Below are 23,846 nucleotides of genomic sequence, written 5' to 3'. Positions count from 1 at the left end.
TCTCCAGGGTCTCAGGAAGAGGTCTTTCACATCACCTACTTGCCTAGTCCCTTTAACTGGAGATGCCGGGGATTGAACCTGGGACCTTCTGCATGCCAAGCAGATGCTCTACCACTGAGCCACAGCTCCTTCCCGATGTAGTAACTACATAGATAGGCTGAGAGAAAATGACTGGCCCAAGATCATCCAGCGAACACGATGTCTTTGTGGGGCCTGACACATCTCCCAGATCCTAGACCAACAATCTATACCACACTGATTTCAAGTCTGCTAAGGATTATATAGATGGATGGCCATCTGTCGGGAGTGCTTTGATTGTGGGATCCTGCATGGTGGGGGGAGGGTTGGCATCACTAGGGATGTGGGGGGAGGTAGTTGTTAATTTCCTGCATTGGGCAGGGGGTTGGACTAGATGACCCTGGTGGTCCCGTCCAACTCTATGATTCTATGATTCTATAATATAAAAGTACATTACTCCCGTAGTTTTAATGACTGGACAAATATTCAGAAATACATAACTTAGGACACAACTAGTTTTGCAACATTTCTTCTGATTGTGAACATTAAAGGAGAAGGAAAAAATGCAAGCAAGGTTCAAACCAGCCACCCAAGTCTGGACTAACAGAAACCAACATTAGTTCTCCAAATTAAGGAGCTCCAAGATTGTAACCATGCACCCAGGAAGGGGAAGAAATGTAATGATACCCGTTTCTGAAAGCATTTTTCTTACCCGTGTATGCAAGAAGCCTCTGAGTTTAAACACATGGAGGTCACTCAATCCAGAGATTGCTTGGTGCAAATAAACACCAAGAGCAACCCTAGCCTTGCCATTTGCCTTCCCATAGCCAGTAGCCCTATTCCCTCACCCCTGAGAAACTAAGGAGTAGGAGAAAAAGTGGCTGGAAAGGGCCTTCATAGAGAAACTGTAAGAATTTTCCCATTTCTCTATGGTGTTTACCATAGAGATTAGGGGGAATTCCTAGAGCATCACCCAAAAGCGATGTCAAATCATTACTAAACTCCACCCTCCCAAGGCACTGCACTCAAAATCTCCTGGCATCTACCGAGGCAGTCCTGGCAACCCAAGTTACCTTCAACTCTTGAAAATACAAAACAACTATTTTCAATCTCCTGCCTTGGTCTTCATTTTAATATTGTGAAACAGAAATCTTCAATCTTACTACAAATTGCTTAAATCTCAAGCATGCTTAGAGAAATCAGTTCCCTTTTGGCCCACAGGGCTAACTCCCAAATAAGTGAGAGCAGAATTCCAACATACATTTTCAAACAGCAAACTATCTTGATAGGAGAGAGGAAAAAATGGATAATGATGCTTTCAGCTCCTTAAAAACTAGTGTCAGTCTTGAGCATTAACCGTCTTTTCATAACGGACACGATACATACTGATTCTGGCTAAAATTCTTTTTGGTCTGTCTAAGTTTCCAAGAGCTTCAAGTTCCTGTTACAATGCTAGTTCAGCCAAGCATGGTGGCTAATGCTTGCTTTCCAGCAATGCAGTACCGCTTTGCACACATATAAAGCATGTTTGTCTCTGCTCATGTGATCCTTCCTCAGGAAGCTATAATAAAAATGACTGAAGCAGACATGCTGGCCGTTGCAAGGGAGCAGAGGTGATATGGAGTTGATGTTGTGTATCCAGGTCAGACACCCATTTCTTAGGCCTTTTAGCCACACACAAAGCCACTGGTGATCATTCTATCGAAATAATTCATTCTTTTTTTTTATTAGAAAAAAACCAATGACAATAACAACTAAAAAAAGCAGAATTACTGACAGAATTACTGAGATCAAGTCTCCCATGCTACAGCTTATTTCTATGTCTTCATATTCATCATTACTTCCTTACTGAGCGCAACACATTCCTCTTTCCCGCCCTTATTTATGAAATTCTCTACTTTACTTATTGTATGTGACCATACCGCATCCAATCTTATTGTATCTCTGTTTTTCTGATATGCGGGGAAGAAAGTAACAATAGGAAATATAGGGAATAGGAAACAATAGGGACGGGGAAGAAAGTAACAATAGGAAATATATATGCCCCTAACCATCAGAAAAAAACAATTTTTCAATAAATTACACGACACCCTTGTAAAGGAAGTGGAAGGAGACCTTATCTTAGGAGGAGACTTCAACGCTGTTACAGACTTGAAAGCTGATAGAAGTGAAAAGATAGGGAGTTATAAGAACAAGAGTACTGCATTAATGTATATGATGAAAAAGACCATCACTAATTTCCAATCAGTTGACATTTGGAGACTTAAGCACAATTCAGAAACAGAATACTCCTTTTACTCAACAGCTTACAAGTCATCATCTAGAATTGATATGTTCTTAATTTCAAAAAAGGAAATAGGTCACTTTATATACGCTGACCATACCTCCATATTTTTATGGTTAAGTATAAAGGAAAAAAGGAGTAAAATCTGGGTTCTCAACTACGAACTATTAAATAATTCCAAAAGTAAAGAGAAATTAGAGAAGGAACTTGAATCCTTTTTCAATGTGAACAACTCTACCAGCTCAGATATAATGGTGTGGGAAGCAGCTAAAGCCTTTTTAGAGGAATTGCTCTGAAGGAGTCATTGTTCCTAAAAAGGAACAGAGATAAGGATAGGAACATATGTTTAAAAAAAAATTGCAGAAAGAATTCTATCAAAAGAATTATTTTATTAGTATTGCTGCTATTTAATAGATTAATTGGAAGGATTAAAAGCTTTGTTTTCATTTAATAGTTCTCCTGTGCAAGAAGCCAGCAACTCCGCCCTGGGTACATGCCCTTGAAAAAATCTGATAAAACCAATTTATTATTTCCCTGTACAAGATCCAACAGGTCATGTTGTTAATGTAGAAGAAGAAAAGGGAGGCAAAGGAAAGCAATTTGCTTCAAAATTTACCAAGGCCCTAAAGAGCAATTTGAGCAGCATTCAAGGACTGGTGTAGGCCCAGTTATTCCTTTAAAGGAAACGCACCATGTCACATTGCAATCTGCATTTGAAAGTACCCTCAGTTTGAAACATGGATTGCCCTGAGAGAATGCAAGCAAGGTCTGGCAGCACGGTCCTTTGGAATTCAGTCATACATTCTGGGGCAATGGTATACAACCTTTAAAGCTGTAACATAAGAAAATGCCGCTATAATGTATATAGAACTGTATAAAATGTAATATAACAGTCTCAACAGGCAATACTGACCTGAATGGACCAATAGTCTGATGAAGTATAATGCAGCTTCATGGGTGTATCTGCATACCTGGGGCCTTCTGCATGTAGAGCAGATGATCAGCTTCTCAACCATTGGTCCTTTTTGGAAGGAGCTGTGGCTCAGAGGTAGAGCATCTGCTTGGCATGCATGGAGTACCAGGTTCAATCTGAGGCATCTCCAGTGGAAAAGATCAGGCAGCAGGTGACCCTTACCTGAGGCCCTGGAGAGCAGCTGCCAGTCTGAGTAGGCAATACTGACCTGGATGGACCAATAGTCTGATGCAGTATAAGGCAACTTCATGAGTATGGTGTCTTGAAACGCCTCCTCCGCCTCCTCCAAAGAAGTGCAAGATAAATTTGCATTGACAATATATATATTAAGCAGGGGGAACATTTTGTGACACGCATGTTATTGAGTGACATCAAGCATTGCTTCAGAATTCAGAAAGCGAGAAGCTAACTTGTCAATTAAAGGTGTCTACAAGAGAGGGGAGACTGTGCCCTTCTCTCAGTTTCTGATATGGCAAAAACAATGCTGATGTCATTAATCAAAATAAAGTGCCACTCAGCTCAATTAATAACCTAGTCCCCTCTCTGGTCCCCGGGGAAGTAATGGGATTAAACTATATAATATGTCTGTTAACTGGCTTGTGGATGGGATGGAGTGGAATATCAAGTGAACATTGCTCATACGCAGGTTCTACAATGTCATGTTCAAAGCTCTCCAATTTCAAGAGCTCTAAGCTTTCTTCTGGGATAACGAAACTTCTTTTGCCTCCAAATATTTTGTAGAATTTTTTTTAAAGGTAGTCATGTTAATGAGCCAAACACAAACAGCAATATGTTTTACTTAGAGAGAGAACTTCAAAATCCACAGGCCCTAATCCTATCAAATATTCATGTTAGAATCCAAAAATGGGGGCCTCTCTCTGAAAGAAAAAAAATTGCAGGGGAAATGAGCAAGCAAGACAATAATTGGATACTGGAAGAAGACAATGTAAACACATTATTCTCTTGCTATTAATTGCTACTCAATAGTCTCTGTTTTGGTAATACCAGCCATGATCCATAAGATGGCAGACCTGTATACTTTTAATAGATTTCAGAGTGCCGTTTTTAAAAAAATAGTTGGCTTTGAAATGTATGATGTCTTATCACCTCAGTCTTCTAATTATACTACTAGATGTCAAAATTCCAGCATTGTCTATTGTGACACATTTCAAACATGTACAAACATTAAATACTATGTTCCATTTCCTCATCAAACATATAATTAGAAAATATGTCCAACCTACAACACAATTCTCAGCCTACTTAAAAAATAATTATTTGTGCTCTCATAAGGTAGATGAACAGAATTCTACAATATACACAGAATAATATCCCCAGTTCCTGCCTTGGCCACCTTCAAAACATTGACTTCTTCTATTACAACCAAAGCCTCTGCATTCTTATTCTGAAATCCCATACAAAAATTCAAAGTTTATAAGTAAACATAAGATTACAGCCTTAGAAGAAATGCAAGTGTTACGGTTTATACAAGTGTTAGACAACAAGTGACCATAAAACAGTGTTTATCTTGATATTCGTTATTCCTACAGTGAAAAAATATCCTGCACAGTTAAAGTATACTTACAAATTCACATAAACTGTTTGTCTTGCATGCATCACAACTTCTCCTGCCTAGTAAATTACAACTCTTTAAATGTTATCCTCTTCTGCTCCTCACCATCCTACAGATTACATTGTATATTGATTGAATATACAGATTACAAAGATTAATCTGTATATTCAATGTTTCATGCGGTTGTTTTAAAAGAAAGAATTTAAACTCTTTCTGTAGACCTATATTCCATCAGATTGTTTTGCTGAAAATACTCTGGCCATCTGACAGTACCCAGCTTTTTCCAAAGTTGATCCGCACAGTACATTTGTATTAAATTTCAAAAATGAAGACCTGAACTGAACCAAAGGAAAGAGCCACACACTTGTCATGTGTTGTGTTGAATATGAGATCTTTCAGACCGCATCTTCATGATTGGGCTTGGAACAGGAACAAGCCTAGCTTTCAATTCATGTAGTCAAAAAGGGCAAGAGTCCAGTAGCACCTTAAAGACTAACAAAAATATTTTCTGGTAGGGTATGAGCTTTCGTGAGCCACAGCTCATATTCAACACAACACATGACAAGTGTGTGGCTCTTTCCTTTGGTTCAGTTCAGGTCTTCATTTTTGAAATTTAATACAAATGTACTGTGCGGGATCAACTTTGGAAAAAGCTGGGTACTGCTCACGAAAGCTCATACCCTACCAGAAAATATTTTTGTTAGTCTTTAAGGTGCTACTGGACTCTTGCCCTTTTTGACTACTGCAAACAGACTAACACGGCTACCCACTGTGAATTATTTTCAATTCATGGTTGTTCTTTTTTAATTTAACAAAAGGACAAAAACAGGGAAGACACACTACAAATTATTTAATATCAGTTTCACATAATGTATGAACAAATGTAATCTGGGAAACCCTTTGAAACAAAACAAAAAAAAAACCCTCTGGAAGGTGGTCGTGGGACTCCTATTGACGTTAGCCCTTTTCCTGTGTTATTCCGAGCATTACACAGAATTTCAGGTATTTCATGACCGACGCCTCGCTGAACTGCCCGTCTGGCAATCAGCCTGAACTGCTGACTCACGGCGCGCCGGGCTCACGGCTAACTCTCGAACAGGGCAATGAAAGGGGAAACTCGCCATCCCGAGAATTATGCAAGCCTTTTTTCACGGTGCAGACGGGCGCCTGCTTCCTTGGCGCTCCAGCTCCCTCTGCCCCTTTTAATAACGGAAAAGATATTTTGCAAGCGCGTCAATAATTGAAGCCATGGCACCGCGCGGTAAAATAAATAAATAAATAAATAAATAAATAAAAAGGGCGCCTGTCCGCCCTCCCCGTTGCAAAACCGCCCTGCCTCTCAAGTGTCACGGAGGGACAGCAGAGCCCCGCTTGGAAACGGAGCAAAGCGTCCTAACGATCGCGAGCCAGCGACATCGAGACGTTCTGGATGCTGTTACCGCGTGTCTCCAATTGAAAACTTTCCCTCCTGAGTTCTCGGGAGTTTGCAGCATGGGGGCGCGCGCGTGTGTGTGTTCGCAGACATTGCAGATCAAATCCCCCAATTCCCTCTCAAGAGATCTCGACCTGCACGGGGACGTTGGCAAGGAGCAATCGGCTGGCAGCGTCAGAGGAGAGGCGATTGCGTGCCACCGTCGCCCAGCTTTGATCCTGGGGCGTGTGAATGGGAAGCGCCCTCCTTAGAAGGGAGGCAAGATGCGGGCGGCACACGTCGAGCCTTCCAGCTGATCAGGCAGTTTGTTGTTGAAGGCTAAACAATGTCTGCGTCTTCTCCCCCCCCCCCCACGGATGGCAGGAAGAGGAGGAGGAGGAGGGGGCCAAATTCGGCTCCAAAGCCTGCAACCGCTTGTTACAAAATTGCAAGGCTGCTAATGCAGCCGCAGGAAGGCTCTGCCATCTTCACTCTCCTTGAGCAAACGCATCCATCTTTCTCTCTCCACCCCCCGCACCCGCTGTACTAGTTGCCGCACAAACCTGTGCAAAAGGGCTCCTGCTCCCTCCCCCTCCGGCCTCAGCCATTCACACAAAAACCCTCTCCCGCACATTCACTCCAGCATCATGACTTGACGCATTGCAGGTACGGGGCCGCCAATGGAGGCGCTCGGCTCTCCCCTGCCAACCATTGCAGGGTCCCTTCGGCCAATCGGGAGGCGTTTCTCAAAACGCCGGCGAAGACGCCTCGGCAGCTCGGGAGCGTCACGGGCTGGGCCGGAGACTGGAGAGACTGGTAACCCTCCGCGAGGAGATGTAATCCCTCCCCGCCGATTAATTCGCATGCAAACGGGCTCGCCTCCTCCAGCTGCCAGGACTAGGCTCGCGGGGGGGCGGCCGGGCGGCCGCCTCGCCGCGCTGTCGGATTCCGGCCACGCCGGCTGAGCGCGCGCTTGCCTTATAAGCCCTCTCCCGCCGGACGGATCTGTTCTTTGCAGGCTGGAAGCAGCGCCGGGCGTCTGTAGTGTAGCGTAGTGTAGCTCGGACGGCCTGCAGATTGGCAATGCGGCCATTTATGCATGGGAGGTTTTTGCCTTGGATTTGCCACGCTGAAGATGCACCTCTTCCCCATCCGAATTCTCAAAACTCTGGATGGGGACTTATGGGCGCTTTCACACACCAAATATTATGCACTTCCAATCCTAGATAGAATCATAGTGTTGGAAGGGACCACCAGGGTCATCTAGTCCAACCCCCTGCGCGATGCAGGAAACCCACAAACACCTCCCCCTTACACCCCCAGTGACCCCCCCACTCCATGTCCAGAAGATGCCCAAGAGGCCCTCCTTCTCATCATCAATGCACTTTGAAAGTGGGTTTCACTCTTTGAACTGGCAAAATCTACTTGCGAATGATTGTTACGGTGCACTGAAAATGGATTGAAAGTGCGTTATTTGCCTGTACAGAAAGCCTGTACGTCGAGTTCTGAGAATTTGGATGGGGAAAATGCATCTAGAGAGCAGCAAATCCAAGACAAAACCTCCCATGCATAAATGGCCGAGAGATTGCGAGAGCAGAGCGACAGATGCCGGGCGTTTCCTCTTGGGGAAAAAAAAGGCTTCCTTTCGTTCACATCCAGGTTTGAACCCAGGGCCTCCTGGGGTGTGTCGTGTGTAGGTTTTTTGCTTCTTCACAAATATGAGTCATTCCTCCTCCTAGTTTTACAAGTGTTTACATGAGAGGAAGGTCGAATGCAAGGTGTGTTTCTGGTTGGCGTGTCTGAAAGCATATGCCCCCCCCCCCTTGAGCAAAAATTGTATATAGGCCATTTATGCATGGGAAGTTTTGACTTGGATTTGCCACATTTTCCCCATCTGAATTCTCAAAACTCTGTATGGGGGCTTGTTTTTGAGTTTTGAGAATCTGGATGAGGAAAATGTGCATCTCGAGAACGGCAAATCCAAGGCAAAACCTCCCAGGCATAAATGGCCATAAGTCAAAGCGACTGCTAGCAGTTCTATAACTAGGGTTGCCAGCTCCAGGTTGGGAAATACCTGGAGGTTTTGGGGGTGGTGTCTGAGAAGGGCGGGGGTTTGGAGAGGGGAGGGACTTCAATCCCATAGAGCCCAATTGCCAAAGTGGCCATTTTCTCCAGGGGGATGGGTTTCTATAGCCTGGAGATTAGTTGTAATAGTGGGAGGTTTCCAGCCACCACTCGGAAGTTGGCAGCTTTATCTATAACTGTGGAAGGGGGTTGTGGCTTAATAGTGAAGCGTGTGCTTTGCGTGCTGCAGGCCCCAGATTCAGTCTTCAGCATCTCCAGTTCAAAGACCTCAGGTAGTAAAAAGGGCATTCTGAGTCCATGACCTGGAAGAGCCATTGCCATTCGGAACTGGCAATACTGAACTAGCCAGACCAGTGAGCTGGCTTAGCTTCATGTGCTTAGAAATTATAAAGGATGCTCCCACATCTCCCAGCAGTGGAGGGGCTGTGGCTCAGTGGCAGAGCATCTGCTTTGCGTTTGAAACTCCTTGGTTCTATCCCCCAGCACCCCCTGTTTGAAGGGATCAGGTAGTAACTAAGGGCACTTTCTCACAGCCCAAATAATTCACTTTCAGTGCACCTTAACGATCGTTTGCAAGTGGATGTTGCCAGTACACACAGGCCATGCATGGGAGGCTTTGCCTTTGATTTGCCGCTCTCGAGATGCACATTTCCCGCTTCTGAATTCTCACAACTCAAAAATAAGCCCCCCTGCAGAGTTTTGAGAATTCAGATGGGAAAAATGCGCATCTAGAGAGCGGAAAATCCAAGGCAAAGCCTCCCGTGCATAAATGGCAACAGGAAAACCCACCTTCAAAGTGCATTGAAAGTGGATTGAAAATGCATTATTTGGGCTGTGTGAAAGTGATTTTCGACTGTGAAGAGCTGCTGCCAGTCAGAGAAGGCCATACCGGTGAGCATAAATCTTATGTCTGACTCAGTAGAAGGCAACTTCCTGTGAAGTGGATGCTCTCTTGGGGTTGAAGTTTTCCAAAAATAAACATTAAAAAATAGAAATCGGGGGAGGGATTACTTTAGGAAACTTTCCCCTGATGGTTTAATGCTGAAAAATGATTTCATATCCTCTCTTAATTGACATATGCTATAATTGGGGTTTTGTTGAAGGGTTGCATATAACATGGGGACTGTGGTGTGGCTTTTAAATACATTGGACACATTTTGGTCAGTGGCAATTGCAAATGTAGCTCTCCACAAGCCATGGAGTGAGTGCCACTGAAGTAGACCATACTGACCTTGATGGGCCAGCGTGGTCTGGTTCAGTATAAGGCAGCTTCATGTGTCCAACCTTCAAGAACAAAGACAGTGTGTCTCACAGACCATTTTGTGAAACTAATGGTGCAATCCTTGGGACTTCTGAGTAGCCCTGTTTAGGATTGCTCCCTACCCTTCCCTCCATCCATACTTTGACTGCACTTGTCCTCACACTGCACATACACAAAGAAGTTCTGCCTAGAAACTGTAGTAGACTTCTAGGAAGGGCTGGCCATTTATACAATTTATAGGCGCTTGCCTATACTCTGAGAATAATGTGCGCAGTCAGCACTGAAATCGCTATAGTGGTGGTAGTGTACTGGGGGGTGTCCTCCAGTGCTCCGAGCACCCTCCCTCCTGTGTTCACAGAAAGGTGTTGGCTTACTTGCCCTTGTTGAGGGCAGGCAGAGCTGTGAGCATGCTGCTCAGTAGAGGGCAGCGTCCGTAGAGGGCAGAAGTACAGATGATGCCCTTGCTGCCGCTGATTGGCGATTAGCTTTTTGTGTGTTGCCTTCCAAAGCAGCAGCAAGGATTCCCTTATGGATGCTATCAGGGATTTTTTTAATTCCTTTACCTTTCCACACTGCCAAGCAAGTTGTAAAGATGGATGAGGGCAGAGCAAGAGGTTTGGGGGAAGGGTCCATAGAGCTCAATGCTTTCAGACCTCCTTCACAGTCATAGGACTCCCCCAAGCCCTGACTTGTTGACTCCCATTTCAGTCCACCTCTATTTCATAACCCCTCCATTTCCAACGATATGCTTCTCTGTCCCCTCTCACTAGTCTGTCCAAACATCTGTTTCTAGCCACGGCCTTTGCCTGGGATGGCTCCACCCTTTTGCAAATCTTCTGCTCCCTCCAGCCCCTTTCAGTCTTCTGCTTTCTTTCCCCTTCTCTTTGCCTTCACCCACTCACCTCATCCTCCCTACCTGCTTTCCAGGATCCCCATTTAGCTTGCAGTTTCTAAAATAAGAAGTTGGAAAAGCACACCTATCCGCCTTGGATACTTTACCTTTGTTATCTCAGATAAATGATTGTGTTACTTAGATTGCTTCCACATGAAGGTTTTGCTATGGTTTGGCATCCAAACTGGAACAGGGTTTTGTTTTGTTTTTGGAACATCCACATGGGTCTTTTTCCACATGGGTTACCTGCCCATGGTTCACTGCTGTCCATAGGGTTGCCAGACCTCCTGCTATGGCAGCAGACCTCCCTCCACCAACCGTTGGAGCAGCTGCAGAAGAAAAATAAACAAAAGGAATTGCCATTGTGTCTACAGCATGACATCACTTCTAGGGGAAACCTGGAAGTGACGCCAGTCTTCTCTAGGAATCACCCCAAACACTACAAAATTACTTAGCAATTTATGGGAGCTTAGGGGGTGGGGACATAAGGGGATACATTGCGGCACGTGTGTTATGATGTCATTTCTAGAGAAAGCTGGAAGTGAAGTCATGTCACTGTACACCATAGAGTTTCCAGTGATTCCTAGAGCCATGTTAATGTTCCAGGTTTTCCTTGGAAGTGGTCACACCATAACCGACAGCAGCCCCCCCCCCCATGGTCCCACCCCCCACACTCTAGGACACTAGTAGAAAAGTGTTTTCCCCCTACTTCCCTGAAGCATAATAGTGCATTTGTGCACCTCCTGGGGTTTCCCTGGCTTTTTTCCAATCTTTCCCAAATCTTCTTTGGAGCTGATGTTATCCCTTAATTGTCCACCTTCACCTGTTTTGCCGCAGTCTCTCTCAAAATTGGTTTGATACAATCTTTATGGAAAGACTGTGGCCGAAGAGACTTACAGTAGAGAAAAGTGGGTATAAAAAACCAACTCTTCTTCTTTGCACTCCTATCTCCACAACAAAAAGGGCTGGAGGCTTACTTTTTTGTCTTAGTGAAAGTTGGGAATTCAGAGGAGCTAGTCAGTTTTGGCAATAGATTGTTATTGCTTTTCAGAAATTGCTGATTTAAAATAGCTCTGAGAGGTGGCGGCCACAGGGGGGTGGGGTTGAGGCAAGAAAGGGGTGGGGAACTGCCCTGGCGAGGCTCTGTCGTAGTTGCAGATACCTCTAAATTCACAGCTGTTTTCTGGTCCTGGCCAAATCTTTTCCTTCTCAGTTTTAATTCCCAGTCCATATAATGGAATGAACGCTAGATCACCACCTGGGTGGGTTAGAGGATTTTCAGCTATAGGTTTGTTATCAGGACCTGGCTGTGTCACTTTCCTTTACAGTCTCTGTTAAGGTGGGAGAGGGTAGGGAGCAGCTTGGGTGAGAGGAAATGAGAGCAAGAAACCTCTGAGCAGTAGGGCATAGGGCAGCACCACCAATCTGGGGAAGCTCAGGAGGCCACTGAGCAATCAGGTTTTATTGCAGCCGGCGTTTTTGATGGAACCACCTTTGATAATTTTTTTTTTGAGAGAGAGTGCGGTGTTCAAATACATAAAATAAATGTACCTCTGAACACCAGATACCATGGAAAAACCAGAAGGAAGAGCTGTTACCTTTGTGGCATGCTTGTAAGGTTTCAGAGGTATCTGGCTGGCCACTGCTGAAAACAAAATGTTGGAATACCTTTGGGCCAATCCAATAAGGCCCTTCTGATGCTCCTAAGTTGCAGCCAGCCCCGGAGAAGAGACTGACATTGCTAGAGAAAGGAGTTGACTGGTATGAGCTGTGGGTTGGATCCATCCACCTTTTCACTCAGTTCTCCTCCTCACTGCAGCCGCTGTCCCACATGGCTCTTGTTCATGCAGGTCCCATGATTCCTTTTTGGTGGTCAAACCGTGCCTTTTCCTCTTCTTTTCACCAATGGAAAAGCAGATTGGATCCAACCCCATGTTTTCCCTCTGCTATCCCTTGATTTCCCTAGGACTTCGTAGTGGCATGCTTTGCCCCCCCCCCCCTTTCTCCACAGCATGATGGTTCATTTGTGCACCTCCCAGGGCTCCCTCTGCTTTTCTCTGAAAGGCATATATTTACAGTGGAAAAAGATAAAGACTTACTTTTTATTAAAAAAAGAAAGCTGTGAATTCACAGGATCTTTTACACCTATTGTTACAATAGTATATCGATATAACAATACCCACAAGGACTTGGGGGGCACTCTCATTTCCCCTTCTGTTGCTACATCCTCTTTCCCTTCCCTGGAAGCTCTCATAGCCTTTTCCTGCTTCCTTCTCTCCTTTCCACCCAGCAGCCAACCTACCTTTATCTGCCTGCCCCCCCTTCAGCTTTCCTTCCCTCAGGCAGTCATGCAGTTTGGATGGTATCAAGTTGCCCAGTGGTTGCTGCCAGGCCTAGCTCCAATGAGTCCTCCTTTGGACCATAACAGCCCTGCTCCCTCCCCCACCTTTTACAGACAGAAACCAAGCCTATAATGCTGGTCAGCTGATGTGGTTACCTAGCAACAGCCACTGCGGGCATCTGTTTATTAAAGCTATAGGTGCTCATTTTATCATTTGGGTTGTTTTTTAAACCCAATGTATTTTTTTTTTAATGTTTTAGATTTTTCTGCAAACCTGGTGGGGTTTGCCCAAGTGTGCAGAAACATTTGTTTAATGTCAGATCCGCAGATTTAGATATCTGCAGATTGGCCCACACAGGGCTATTAGATATTAGATACACAGATGATGAAACTGGCAATTAAAATTTTTTTAAAAGCCCTAGTGGCCCATGGAATGAGAGGTGGCCACTGCTGAGAGATTGGGGTAGGGACACTTCAAGGTCACCTGCCATCTGGAAGCCCCACCGGAAGCTCCTTATTTGCAGATGCACCAGCAATGGGGAAACCACAAAAGCCTGTCCCCATGTGGAAGCCACGTCTTTTTTTCTCAGGCCCAAATGGCTCAAGATGAGCAAAAGCCAACTTCTGGGAGCCGGGGTGTGTGCAGAAATGGGGGTGACTTCCAGCAATTCCTAGAGTGATGTAACGTCACTTCCCCATTTCCCCAGAACCGATATGAAGCCAAGGGCAACATCAGCTTAAAAAAATTTTTTCCTACTGCCACTAGAAAATATTTTGAAGTGTAAGGATGTGTCACTGGCCACCAAGACTAGATTAATTCATGCCATCGTATTCCCTATTACTATGTATGGGTGTGAAAGCTGGACAGTGAAGAAAGCTGATGGGAAGAAAATAGATTCCTTTGAAATGTGGTGCTGGAGGAGAGTGTTACAGATTCCGTGGACTGCCAAAAAACAAATCAATGGGTTATAGATCAAATCAAGCATGAACTGACCATGGAAGCTAAAATGACTAAACTGCGGCTATCGTATTTTGGTCACGTCATGAGACGACAAGAGTCACTGGGAAAGACAGTCATGCTAGGAAAAGTTGAGGGCAGCAGGAAAAGAGGAAGACCCAACAAGAGATGGATTGACTCAATAAAGGAAGCCACAGCCTTCAATTTGCAAGATCTGAGCAAGGCTGTCAAAGATAGGACATTTTAGAAGACTTTCATTCATAGGGTCGCCATGAGTCGGATGCGACTTGATGGCACTTAACACACACACACTGCCACTTGGAACAGTGGTGGGTAACAAGGGTTGCCAGTGGGAGACCTGACAACCCTAGCCCTGGATGAGGCCAAGTGACAGAACAGAGAGGCTCTTTTCCCAGCCATGTCAGGTATTACTAAAGTTAAGCTATATATTAACAGTTACGCAAATAGGCTTTCTTGCACTGGCTCTTTGTCAATGACTTGCTCTGAATTTTGAAGTAGTTTGGCCCATTAGTTGTAAAAGGTTGTTAACCCTCGGCTGGGTGATCCCCTGTGGTATGGGCTCAAAGCTCACACTACCTGGATTTCCAAGGTGGTTCCAAAGTCCATTTGCAATAGGTCCAGGAAAACAGACATGAGACTCCTCCATTCTAAATCCCTAACTGCAAGGCACATAACAGGACACCACAATTGTGGTTTTAATTTATTTTTAATTATCTTTTATTTTTTTAGCCAGCAACACTAAGTATAGCTTTGTGGCATTTTTAGGTTAACGATCTCCGCTGATGACATCAAGAATGAGAAGAACCACATCCAATGATTGTCCCGCTAGGAGTAATATTAACACCCACCATCTGTGAGACAAATCAAAAAATTTCAGAGTAAGGGAGATACAAAAAAAAAAAAAGCTTTTGTTGTAGTTGTAAGAGAGTTGCCATTTTGAACGTCAAATTTCCATCTTGCGTGGGTCAGGTCACAAAGGCTAGGTTTTCCAAAATGAAATAATCTGTCTTCTCAAATTATATAGTGAAACATTTACACCAATGGCATTGTTTCCCCAAGTTACTCTCCTGTTCAATATGTAAATATTTCTGGAGATATGAACTAATTCTAGCAATTGGCTACAGTCCATTGTTAACTAGGAAACTTCAAGCAAGGCTTTCTGATGGCTAAGGGAGTTATGTCACAAAAGACTGACCGCTCATCATCTCACTTCTGCTTACATAGCACAATGGGAGAATGGGCTCAGGATGTCCAGGGCTGGGACAACCAGGGTCTTTTACGCATGGAAGTTTTACCTGGGATTCTATGCTCGCTCGACCCACACTTTTGTTGCAAATTCTAAAAAATGCTACGCACCAGCAAAACCACCAGCTCAAATCCGGAAGCGTCTGAGTCCCCGCCCCTTGAAAATGCTGCTTTGTAATTGGCTGTAGTGCTTACTGTGAGAAACATGTCCAGTTCTCCTCTCCCCCTGGCAGAAGCCCAAGTGCTGTTTTAAAACAATTTCCCAAAGTGGAGCTCTTTAAAAGGAATTGGGGGGGGGGGCGTGGAACCAAGCATCATTTTAAAACCCATTGTAAGGCAAATGTCTGCTCAGAAAGAACTCAGGGTGGGAGACAAAAATCAGGAAGCATTTGACCATTTGAGTCCCCACCCCTTGAAACGCTGCTTTGTAATTGGCTGTAATGCTCACTGTGAGAAAAATGTCAACTCGCCCACCCCTAAGCTCCCCTTTCCCGTGCTTTGGATTATTCATGGAGATGAGGATGATTTGACCCGGGCTGATCTCAGGGGAGATCGAAGAATCAGGTTATAGCATCGGGAAGACCCGGAATTTGCGAGGGCTGGGCGCAAGGTCATCTCTGAGGGACGGAAAACTCTTGCAGTACTCCAAGGAACATCTGAGTCAGTCTGGGGGCAAACGTGAGTCAAAGTACCCATGCATAAAGGACCCAGGACAGTCTTCTGTGGAATGGCATCTAGTTGCCTTGTTGTTGCCTTGACAGAGCCAACTCTTACAGTTGCATTGTACTGTATCATTTGTAGTCCATGTACTTGAATGTAAGCCCTATTTCTTATAAATAAATTCTACGTTTAAAGATTCCATTGTTTTGTTCTGAGTTATTTAGCCAAACTGTAGACTTCTACTATTTGGATGCACATTAGCTTTGGAAATACAGAAGAAGTTTTGAATGGCAGTTTGCAGTGCAACCCCAAGAAGAGTTACACCCTTCTAAGCCCTTTGACTTCAATGGTGTGCAGCTCTCCTTAGGGTGGCACTGCTAGAAAGTAACCTGGGATAACTAAGGAAGAGGTGCATAGAAAGGAGGGCTATGAAAATAATGTTGAAGAACGGAAGGACATGCAGGGAGTGCATTTTCTGTTCTTGGCAATTTTCCATCATATCTGAAAGGGCTATGTGGCAGAGTATCTGCCTTGAGTGCAGAAAGTTGCATGATCAATCCCCAGCATCTCCAGCCAAAAGGAGATGGTACTGCTTGATGTGAAAGACCTCCACCTATGATTCTAGAGCAGGGATGGGGAACCTCAGGCATGGGGGCCATATGCGGCCCCCGAGGACATTTTTTGTGGCCCTCGGGAGCTCCAGGGCCCTGCCACGGAGGTGGGGCACAGGGCGGCCCTCCCCAAGGGTGTTCCTGGGGCCACAGCTTACAGGGGCGCTGCAGTGCCCTTTGGACCTCCTCTCGCCAACTGTCAGCTGTTGGTCAGCAAGAAGGGAGGGGGAGGGACGCTTCCTCCAAGGCTGCCCCCTATAGCCACGGCATACAGGAATGCCATGGCACATTGTAAGCCCCTCTCGCTGCCTGTCGGCTGTTGAGCAGCGAGTGGGGGGAAGAGGCTGGCAGCTTCCGGCGGCAGAGCATGCATTCGGGAGCCGATTGGGCTTCAGGGGGGCCTTTTATGGACTCGGGGGGGGGGAGGGCACGGAGGCTGGGGCCCTGTTGCTCAGGACTCCATGTGCCGTAGGGTGTGGGGGGGCAGGGGAGGGGGGAGGCCGGGGCCCGGTTGCGCGGGCCGGCGTGTGCGGTTGTGTGTGTGTGGGGGAGGCTTTTCTCTCTTTTCTTCCTCTTTTTCTGTCACTCGTTCTCTTTCTCTCGCTTTCTTTCTCCCTCTTTTCTGTCTCTTTCTTAGTCTCCCTCTGTCCTTTTCTTTCTTTCCCTTCGTCCTTTCTTTCTTTCTTTCTTTCTTTCTTTCTTTCTTTCTTTCTTTCTTTCTTTCTTTCTTTCTTTCTTTCTTTCCCTCTCTCCATTTCTTTCTCCCTTTCTCTCTCTTTCTCCCTCCCTCCCTTTTCCTCTTTCTCTGTTTTCCTTCCTCCCTTGCCGATTGACTGCGGGCTGCGCCCCCCTGGTGCCTCGTTGCTGGGGCCCACCACTGGCTGCCCTCCCGTTTGGGAAGGGGGAGTGGGGGCGCCCTGCAGGCCTTCTTTGTGTGGCCTCCCCTGGGGTTGCCAACCTTCAGGTGGTGGCTGGAGACCTGGCAACCCTAGCCTCCCCCACCACTGGGAGATCTACACCTGGTATGGCCCCCAAATGATGTTATAAATGTGCAAATGGCCCTTGGCAGGAAAAAGGTTCCCCACCCCTGTTCTAGAGAGTGGCTGCCAGTCCAATACTGGCCTTCACATACTAATGCTCTCACTTAGTATAAAGCAGCTTCTTGTGTTGAAGTGAAACATTCACATCCCCCACCCCAAGGGTTGTCCACTCCAACATAGCCTGGCAAACAGCAGAAGATAGGGGAGGTGGGAACTTCTATTTTGTGGAGGGGATCAGCGTCCTTGGAGCAATGATGTCACTTCTGGTGCAACCCAGGGGGGAAATTTTGATGCTTTAGCATTTGCTCTATACCATAGAGTTTTGGGCGAATGCTTCAACATCACCCAGCATGATGACATCACTTCTGGGTTGTACCAGAAGCAATGTCATCACACTGGCCACACCAATTGCACCCTCCATTTTGCCTGGGCATTTCCTCCTACTGCCCAGCTGAGTGGTGGCAGGCAGTGGGAGTAGAGAGGGAGGAAATTTCCTGCCCTCAGCAGGAAACTGGCAATCCTACCCAACCCCTACTCAGCAGCCTTATTGTCATAACCAATGTGACTCTCAATCAGTTTTTACTGTTGGATTGTCTGGAATCCCTGGCCAACTATCTTTTCCCATGGACAGAAGGACAGAACAGATTTATTCATCCATTTAGGATATCTCCATGCCACCTCTTCAGAGTCCTGCTTGAGGTGGGCTACAAGTAAAACCACATCACAATATTAAAAACAAACTGTTAAATACAATTCACTGAACAGCAGTGGTATAAAAATTATCCATAAAACTGAAGAAGACTTAAAAAGCTGATATAAGAAAATCCCTAACTAAAAGCCTGTGTAAAATGATGTGCTTTGGCCTGGTGCCTAAAAGAGAGTAGCGTAGGCACCAGGCAGGCCTCAAAGGGAAGAGCATTCCAAAGATGAGGTGCCACCACAGAAAATGCCCTGTCTCTATTCATCACCTGCCTCATCTCTGAAGGTGGGGGCATGGAGAGCAGGGCTTGAAAGGCAGATCTTAACTGGTTGGGTAGATAGTATAGGAGGATGGCCCTCACCCATCCCATTACCTTCTTCAAGCACCTATTCAGGACTTCCACAGACCCACCTGGCTTAGCTGTTAAGGTAAAATAGAGCTAGGTGTCATCCACATATTGTTGACTTGTCACTCCAAATCCACGGACAACCTCTCCAAGTGGTTTCATGTAGATGTTAAATAGCATGGGAAACAAGATGGAACTACGTGGGCCCCATACCATAAATGCCTCAGGGCCAAGCAGCAGTCCCCCAGAACCATCTTCTGGAATCAAGTTCGTAAAGTAACACTGGAACCACCAAAGTATGGTACCCCTTACACCCAGCCCAGCCAGCCTCTCCAGAAGAATACCATGGTAGATGGTATCAAAAGCCTCTGAGGTCCAGGAGAATCAACACGGATGTGCTCCCTGTCACGTTTCCGGCGAAGGTCATTAGTCAGAGTGACCCAAGCTGTTTCCTTCCCCAAGCCAGGCCTGAATCCAGACTGAAATGGGTCCAGACAAACTGTCTCCTACAAGGCTGCCTGAAGCTGTGTAGCCAACACCTATTCAAGAATGGAACAATAGCCACCAGGCGGTAGTTAATAACCAATACCAGAGCATGGATGAAAGGTAGCAAGCCTAATGTTACTAGTGTGTGTGGAAAGCCAGTCCAGAGCAGATTTATAGTACTATGGTTCTCTGGTATAATTTAAACAAAAAACCCAGTGGGGAGAAATGTGCTATACCTGCCACCAAGTGGGATTTGCATCTGAGGGTCAAAACAGACAGGATGCTGATCATTCTGTGATTAGACCTTCCATGTGTTTTAAAAAAGTAAATTACAGGAAGGGCCATAAAGGATGAGAGAGGAGTTTTAATCCCATTCCAGTCATTATAAGCATTCCATTTAGCCTTGGAAGGATTTAAAAAAAGGCAAAAATAGACGTCTATAGTTTTGTCTCTAGACTAATGAAGGGGTGCAATTTTAACAGGGAAAACCTTCCAGACAGGAATTATTCACCTACCCTCTCTGCACAGCCTCAGTCAAATTGGGGCACATACCCATGACATTTATTCTCAGAAAACGCCAGATCTGTGCTCTACATCTTTAATCCTAACTATGCCTTAACTTGGAATTCTGTCCTATTGAAACCAATGAGAATCCTGGGCGAGCCGCTTGATTCAGTTATGCAGAAAGAGGACAATTGCTAATGTCGCTGTGTAGGAGACTCATTTGGTTTTCCATAACAATATGAAAAAGATAAAATACCTTGCAAAAAGGTTATACCCAAACTATGCATAAGGCTATCTCTTTTTAAAAAGTCCTCTACTGCACTGCTGGATATTTTCATCTGGTTTCAACATCACTTTTGTGCAACTTTCTTCTGGACTGGCAATCTAGGAATAGCATACATGCAAATAAACTGGACTTCTTGTGCCTGATACCACATGTACAGCATAGTGTGCGATATGGACATAAAAATGTTTGTGCAGTATGTATAATTATCAATTTATTCCCGTATATACTGTTAATATTTTATTTATTTAAAACATTTATGCCACCTTTCCACCCAACAAGAGTCCTCAAAACACTGAAACAATGAAAAGTTAAAAATATAAAATTAAATTAAAACTCATAAACAAAGAATACTAGAAGGGGGTCAAAAACTGTTATTGGGAGTATGCGAGACAAAAGTCACCGACAGAGACAGGCGAATCTCCCTGGAGCAGGAGTTCCAAAGTTTCGGTGCCATGACAGAGAAGAGCCTTTCTCGGGTTGCTACCCATCTAGCATCAGATGGCGGGGGCAACTGAAGCAGGGCCTCTGAGGATGACCAGAGTGAGCACATAGGTTTGTGTGGGGGAAAGGCAGTCCTTAAGGTAAATTGGTCCTAGGCTGTACAGGGCTTTGAAGGTTAATATTAGCACCTTGAATTGAGCCCAGATGTAATTTGGAAGCCAGTGTAGGTGGAACAAGACTGGAAGGATATGGTCCCTATGACCCACTCCAGAATATTCTGGCTGCAGCATTCTGTACCAGCTGTAGCATCTGGACAGTCTTCAAGGGCAGCCCCACATACAGCACATTGCAGAAATCTAATATAGATGCTACCAGGGCATGCACCACAGTGGAAACATCTTTTCTTTCCAGGAAAGGCCACAGCTGGCTGGCTAGCTGAAACTTCTAAAAGGCACCCCTGGCCACCGCTGCCACCTGTTTATCCAACAGGAGGCCTGGGTCCAGGAGCACCCCCAAGCTGCGAACCTTCCTTTTTAGGAGGAGCGCAACCCCATCCAGAACAGGAGAGAACCCATTACCTAGATCAGACCTTTTCCCATCAGTAGTACCTCAGTTTTGTCTGGATTAAGTTTTAGTTTGTTAGTCCTTATGCATTCCAAAACTGCCTCCAGGCACCTGTTCACAGTTTCCACAGCCTCCCTGGGATGTGCTGGTAGCACAAAATAGAGCTGAGCATCATCTGCATGCTGGTGGCAGTTCGGCCCAAATCTCTAGGTGACCTCTCCCAGCAGCTTTACATAGATGTTGAAAAACATGGGGAACAAGATGGAACTTTGGGGAACCCCATAGGCCAAAGTCCATGTTGTATGCACAGCAATTGGCACATTTCACCAGCTTCAGCTGTTTGTACAGTATTCCTAGTTCACCAGTCATGTTAACTAACCCTATTTGTCAGTAAATTGGTTTAGGACAGAGGTATGATTTAGCAATCCAACTAGAAATTGGCATGAAGAGCAGGATTACAATTTGACCAACACCAGGAGCAAATCTGCTACATTAAAATGAATTGGAGTTTTAGCATTGGCTTTAATGATTCCGAGATTCGATTGGCCCGCTGACCCTATAGGCTTTGAGCATACTTACAGCAAAAAATGTACCACATTTCCACTCAAAAGCAGGCAAAGTGCCAGTAAACAACACCCCCTGCTCCAAAGAATTACACACAATGGCTTCCACAGAGTTTCCCTAGTACCTTTACAAAATGACTTAATTGAGATTGAAAACCAAGACCTTCACTTGTGACTAAACAAACTCACATCTCTGTCATATAGTCAGGAACATGCCATAAAACCAGCGGTTCCTCCACACCCTCCAGACCCTGTAATATTTGTTGTCTAAACTTAGGAATGTGTTAACTGAAAACTACTGCTTCTTTATATAAGCTGTGAGCAGAAGATAAAAGTATCCATCAGAATTGGGTCCTCCACCAAGTTCTCCTATCATGCCCTTTCTAGATGAACAATGGTGATCTTAACCACAAAAAGACACACATACACATTCCGACACACCAACCATGCATATTCCAGGAGTATTTTTACAGGTGTTCTTTATTGTATTTTAATTAACATGGTAGTAACATAAGCCTTTTATGCACAGGTTGTTTCCGTGGTGATCACCCCCGACTACTTCAGGACTTCGTTTTCATTATGCACATGTAGTGGTTAAGAGTGGTGGTTTGGAGCGGTGGAGTCTGATCTGGAGAAACTGGTTTGATTCCCCACTCTTCCACATGAGTGGCGAAGGCTGATCTGGTGAACTGGATTTGTTTCCCCACTCCTGCACACGAAGCCAGCTGGGTGACCTTGAGCGAGACACACACTCTCAGCCCCACCTACCTCACAGGGTGTGGGGAAGGGAAGGTGATTGTAAGCCGGGTTGATTCTTCCTTAAGTGGTAGAGAAAGTTGGCATATAAAAACCAACTCCTTCTTCTTCCGACCTTTAGAAGTCACTTCGCTCTCTCCCCATGTTTTCCCTGCATTTTCTGGATGCCACCAGATATGCTATGTTTCAGTAGGCGAAGAGTTTTGCTGTTGTTGGAAGGGGAATTACTCAAACATAATTTCCTCCAGTCTGCTGCTTGAAATGGTACAATCCAGGAAAAAAGCTTTATTGCTTCAATCTGTGCTTGTATAAAATAGCCTTTGGTCCTCCCAGAACAGGAAAATCAAGAGATAGGATGAGATATAATAGTGCAAAGTATAAAGTCAGACACCTGCAGACTGATAAGCAGGCTTGTTTCTTTCTGGGAAATTATGAGCTAAATGAGGAAAGAGGTCCAGCTTGTTAAAAATGAAAAGGAAACCCATTTATCACAGAGAGCTGCAAGTACTTTAACCTAGCCCATGTCCCTCTTGTATAAAGCAAAGATTTGGTTCAGAGCAACAGGATATTGGTAACCAGCTTGAGTTCTGATCACTGTGGTTGAGTTTGTCCTATATGACAAAGGGAATAATAATGTTTCCCAAGGATTGTGAATATCCCCCTCCATGGTCCTTAATGCCTCTGGCCAAGTGGCCTTAAGGTTTAGAGGAGTAGATCCCACCCTTCTGGCTGATGGGAGTGGACAGATATGTGTCTGCCTGAAAACGAACAGCACTTGGAGAAGCTGGAAGAAATAAGACTCTGCTTGAGTTGGCAGAAGCACATTGGAAGGTACAGGATGTCTCTCTCTGTCTCTGGACCACTGATGTGAGGGAGCAGGTCTGCTGTCCTGTGGTAATGCCCCTTTGCCTCCACCCGTGGTCTGTTTTTTAAAATAAAGTACATCCTACAAAGATGCTATAAATCTCCAATGCTCTTTCTTCTAAAGAGAACCAGCATAGTTAAATGCTACCATCAGAACCTCTCACTGCTTGGAAAAGTGGGATAACAGTATTTAAAGGACTAGTCACCCAAAGGGGAAACTTGTCTATATTTGCTAACAGAATATGCAGCCTAATCAAAAACAATAAAACAAAAAGTGAAGGATGTTAAAATGGAAAACCACCAGAGTATGGTTTCTGGTTCTTCCAATCTGCTCTTCTCTAGAGTTGGTTGGTTCTTCAGCCTTTGCACTGCTAAAGCCATGTACTTCTTTTGCCATCAAGTCACATCTGATTTATGGCGCCCCCGGTGGGGTTTTCAAGACAAGAGACATTCAGAGATGGTTTGCCACTGCCTGCCTCCGCATCACGCCCCTGGTATTCCTTGGAGGTCTCCCATCCAAATACTTGCCAGGTGCCTTTTATGCACAGGCTGTTTCCATCGCTGTCATCCCCAACAAAGCTCCGAAGTAGTCCAGCAGTGATCACGGCAAACAACCCGTGCGTAAAAGGCCTTAGTCTCTTGCCTTGAAAACCCAACTGGGTTGTCATAAGTCGGCTGTGACTTGATGGCACTTTACACACACAGTGGAATAAGATTTTTTTTCCAAAAACTTCTTAGCAAAACTTCTTTTAAAAAAAGGATTCTTTCAGAAAATTAAAAAAAAAAGTATCTGCATTCTGCAAAATAGATGGTGTACTTTGACTGGTGCAGAGTTATTTTCTGTTGCCCAGGAAGGTCGGACCAGAACCAACAGGTTAAAATTAAATCAAAAGAGTTTCCATCTAGACATTAGGAAGAATTTTCTAATAGTTAGAGCAGTTCCTCAGTGGAACAGACTTCCTC

The 23,846-nt window shown here is 45.0% G+C and overlaps 1 protein-coding gene across 1 annotated transcript in view; it reads left to right on the top strand.

Annotated features, from left to right (window-relative positions):
• CALM1 (calmodulin 1) overlaps nt 1–23,846 on the top strand; it is a 153,914-nt gene that overhangs the window by 95,244 nt on the left and 34,824 nt on the right. The gene's annotated exons all lie outside the window — the stretch shown is intronic.

The sequence above is a fragment of the Euleptes europaea genome, chromosome 6 (assembly GCF_029931775.1).
Source record: "Euleptes europaea isolate rEulEur1 chromosome 6, rEulEur1.hap1, whole genome shotgun sequence".
NCBI lineage: Eukaryota > Metazoa > Chordata > Lepidosauria > Squamata > Sphaerodactylidae > Euleptes > Euleptes europaea.
The sequence above is the reverse complement of the archived record's forward strand: the minus strand, read 5'-3'. Positions and strand labels throughout refer to the sequence as shown.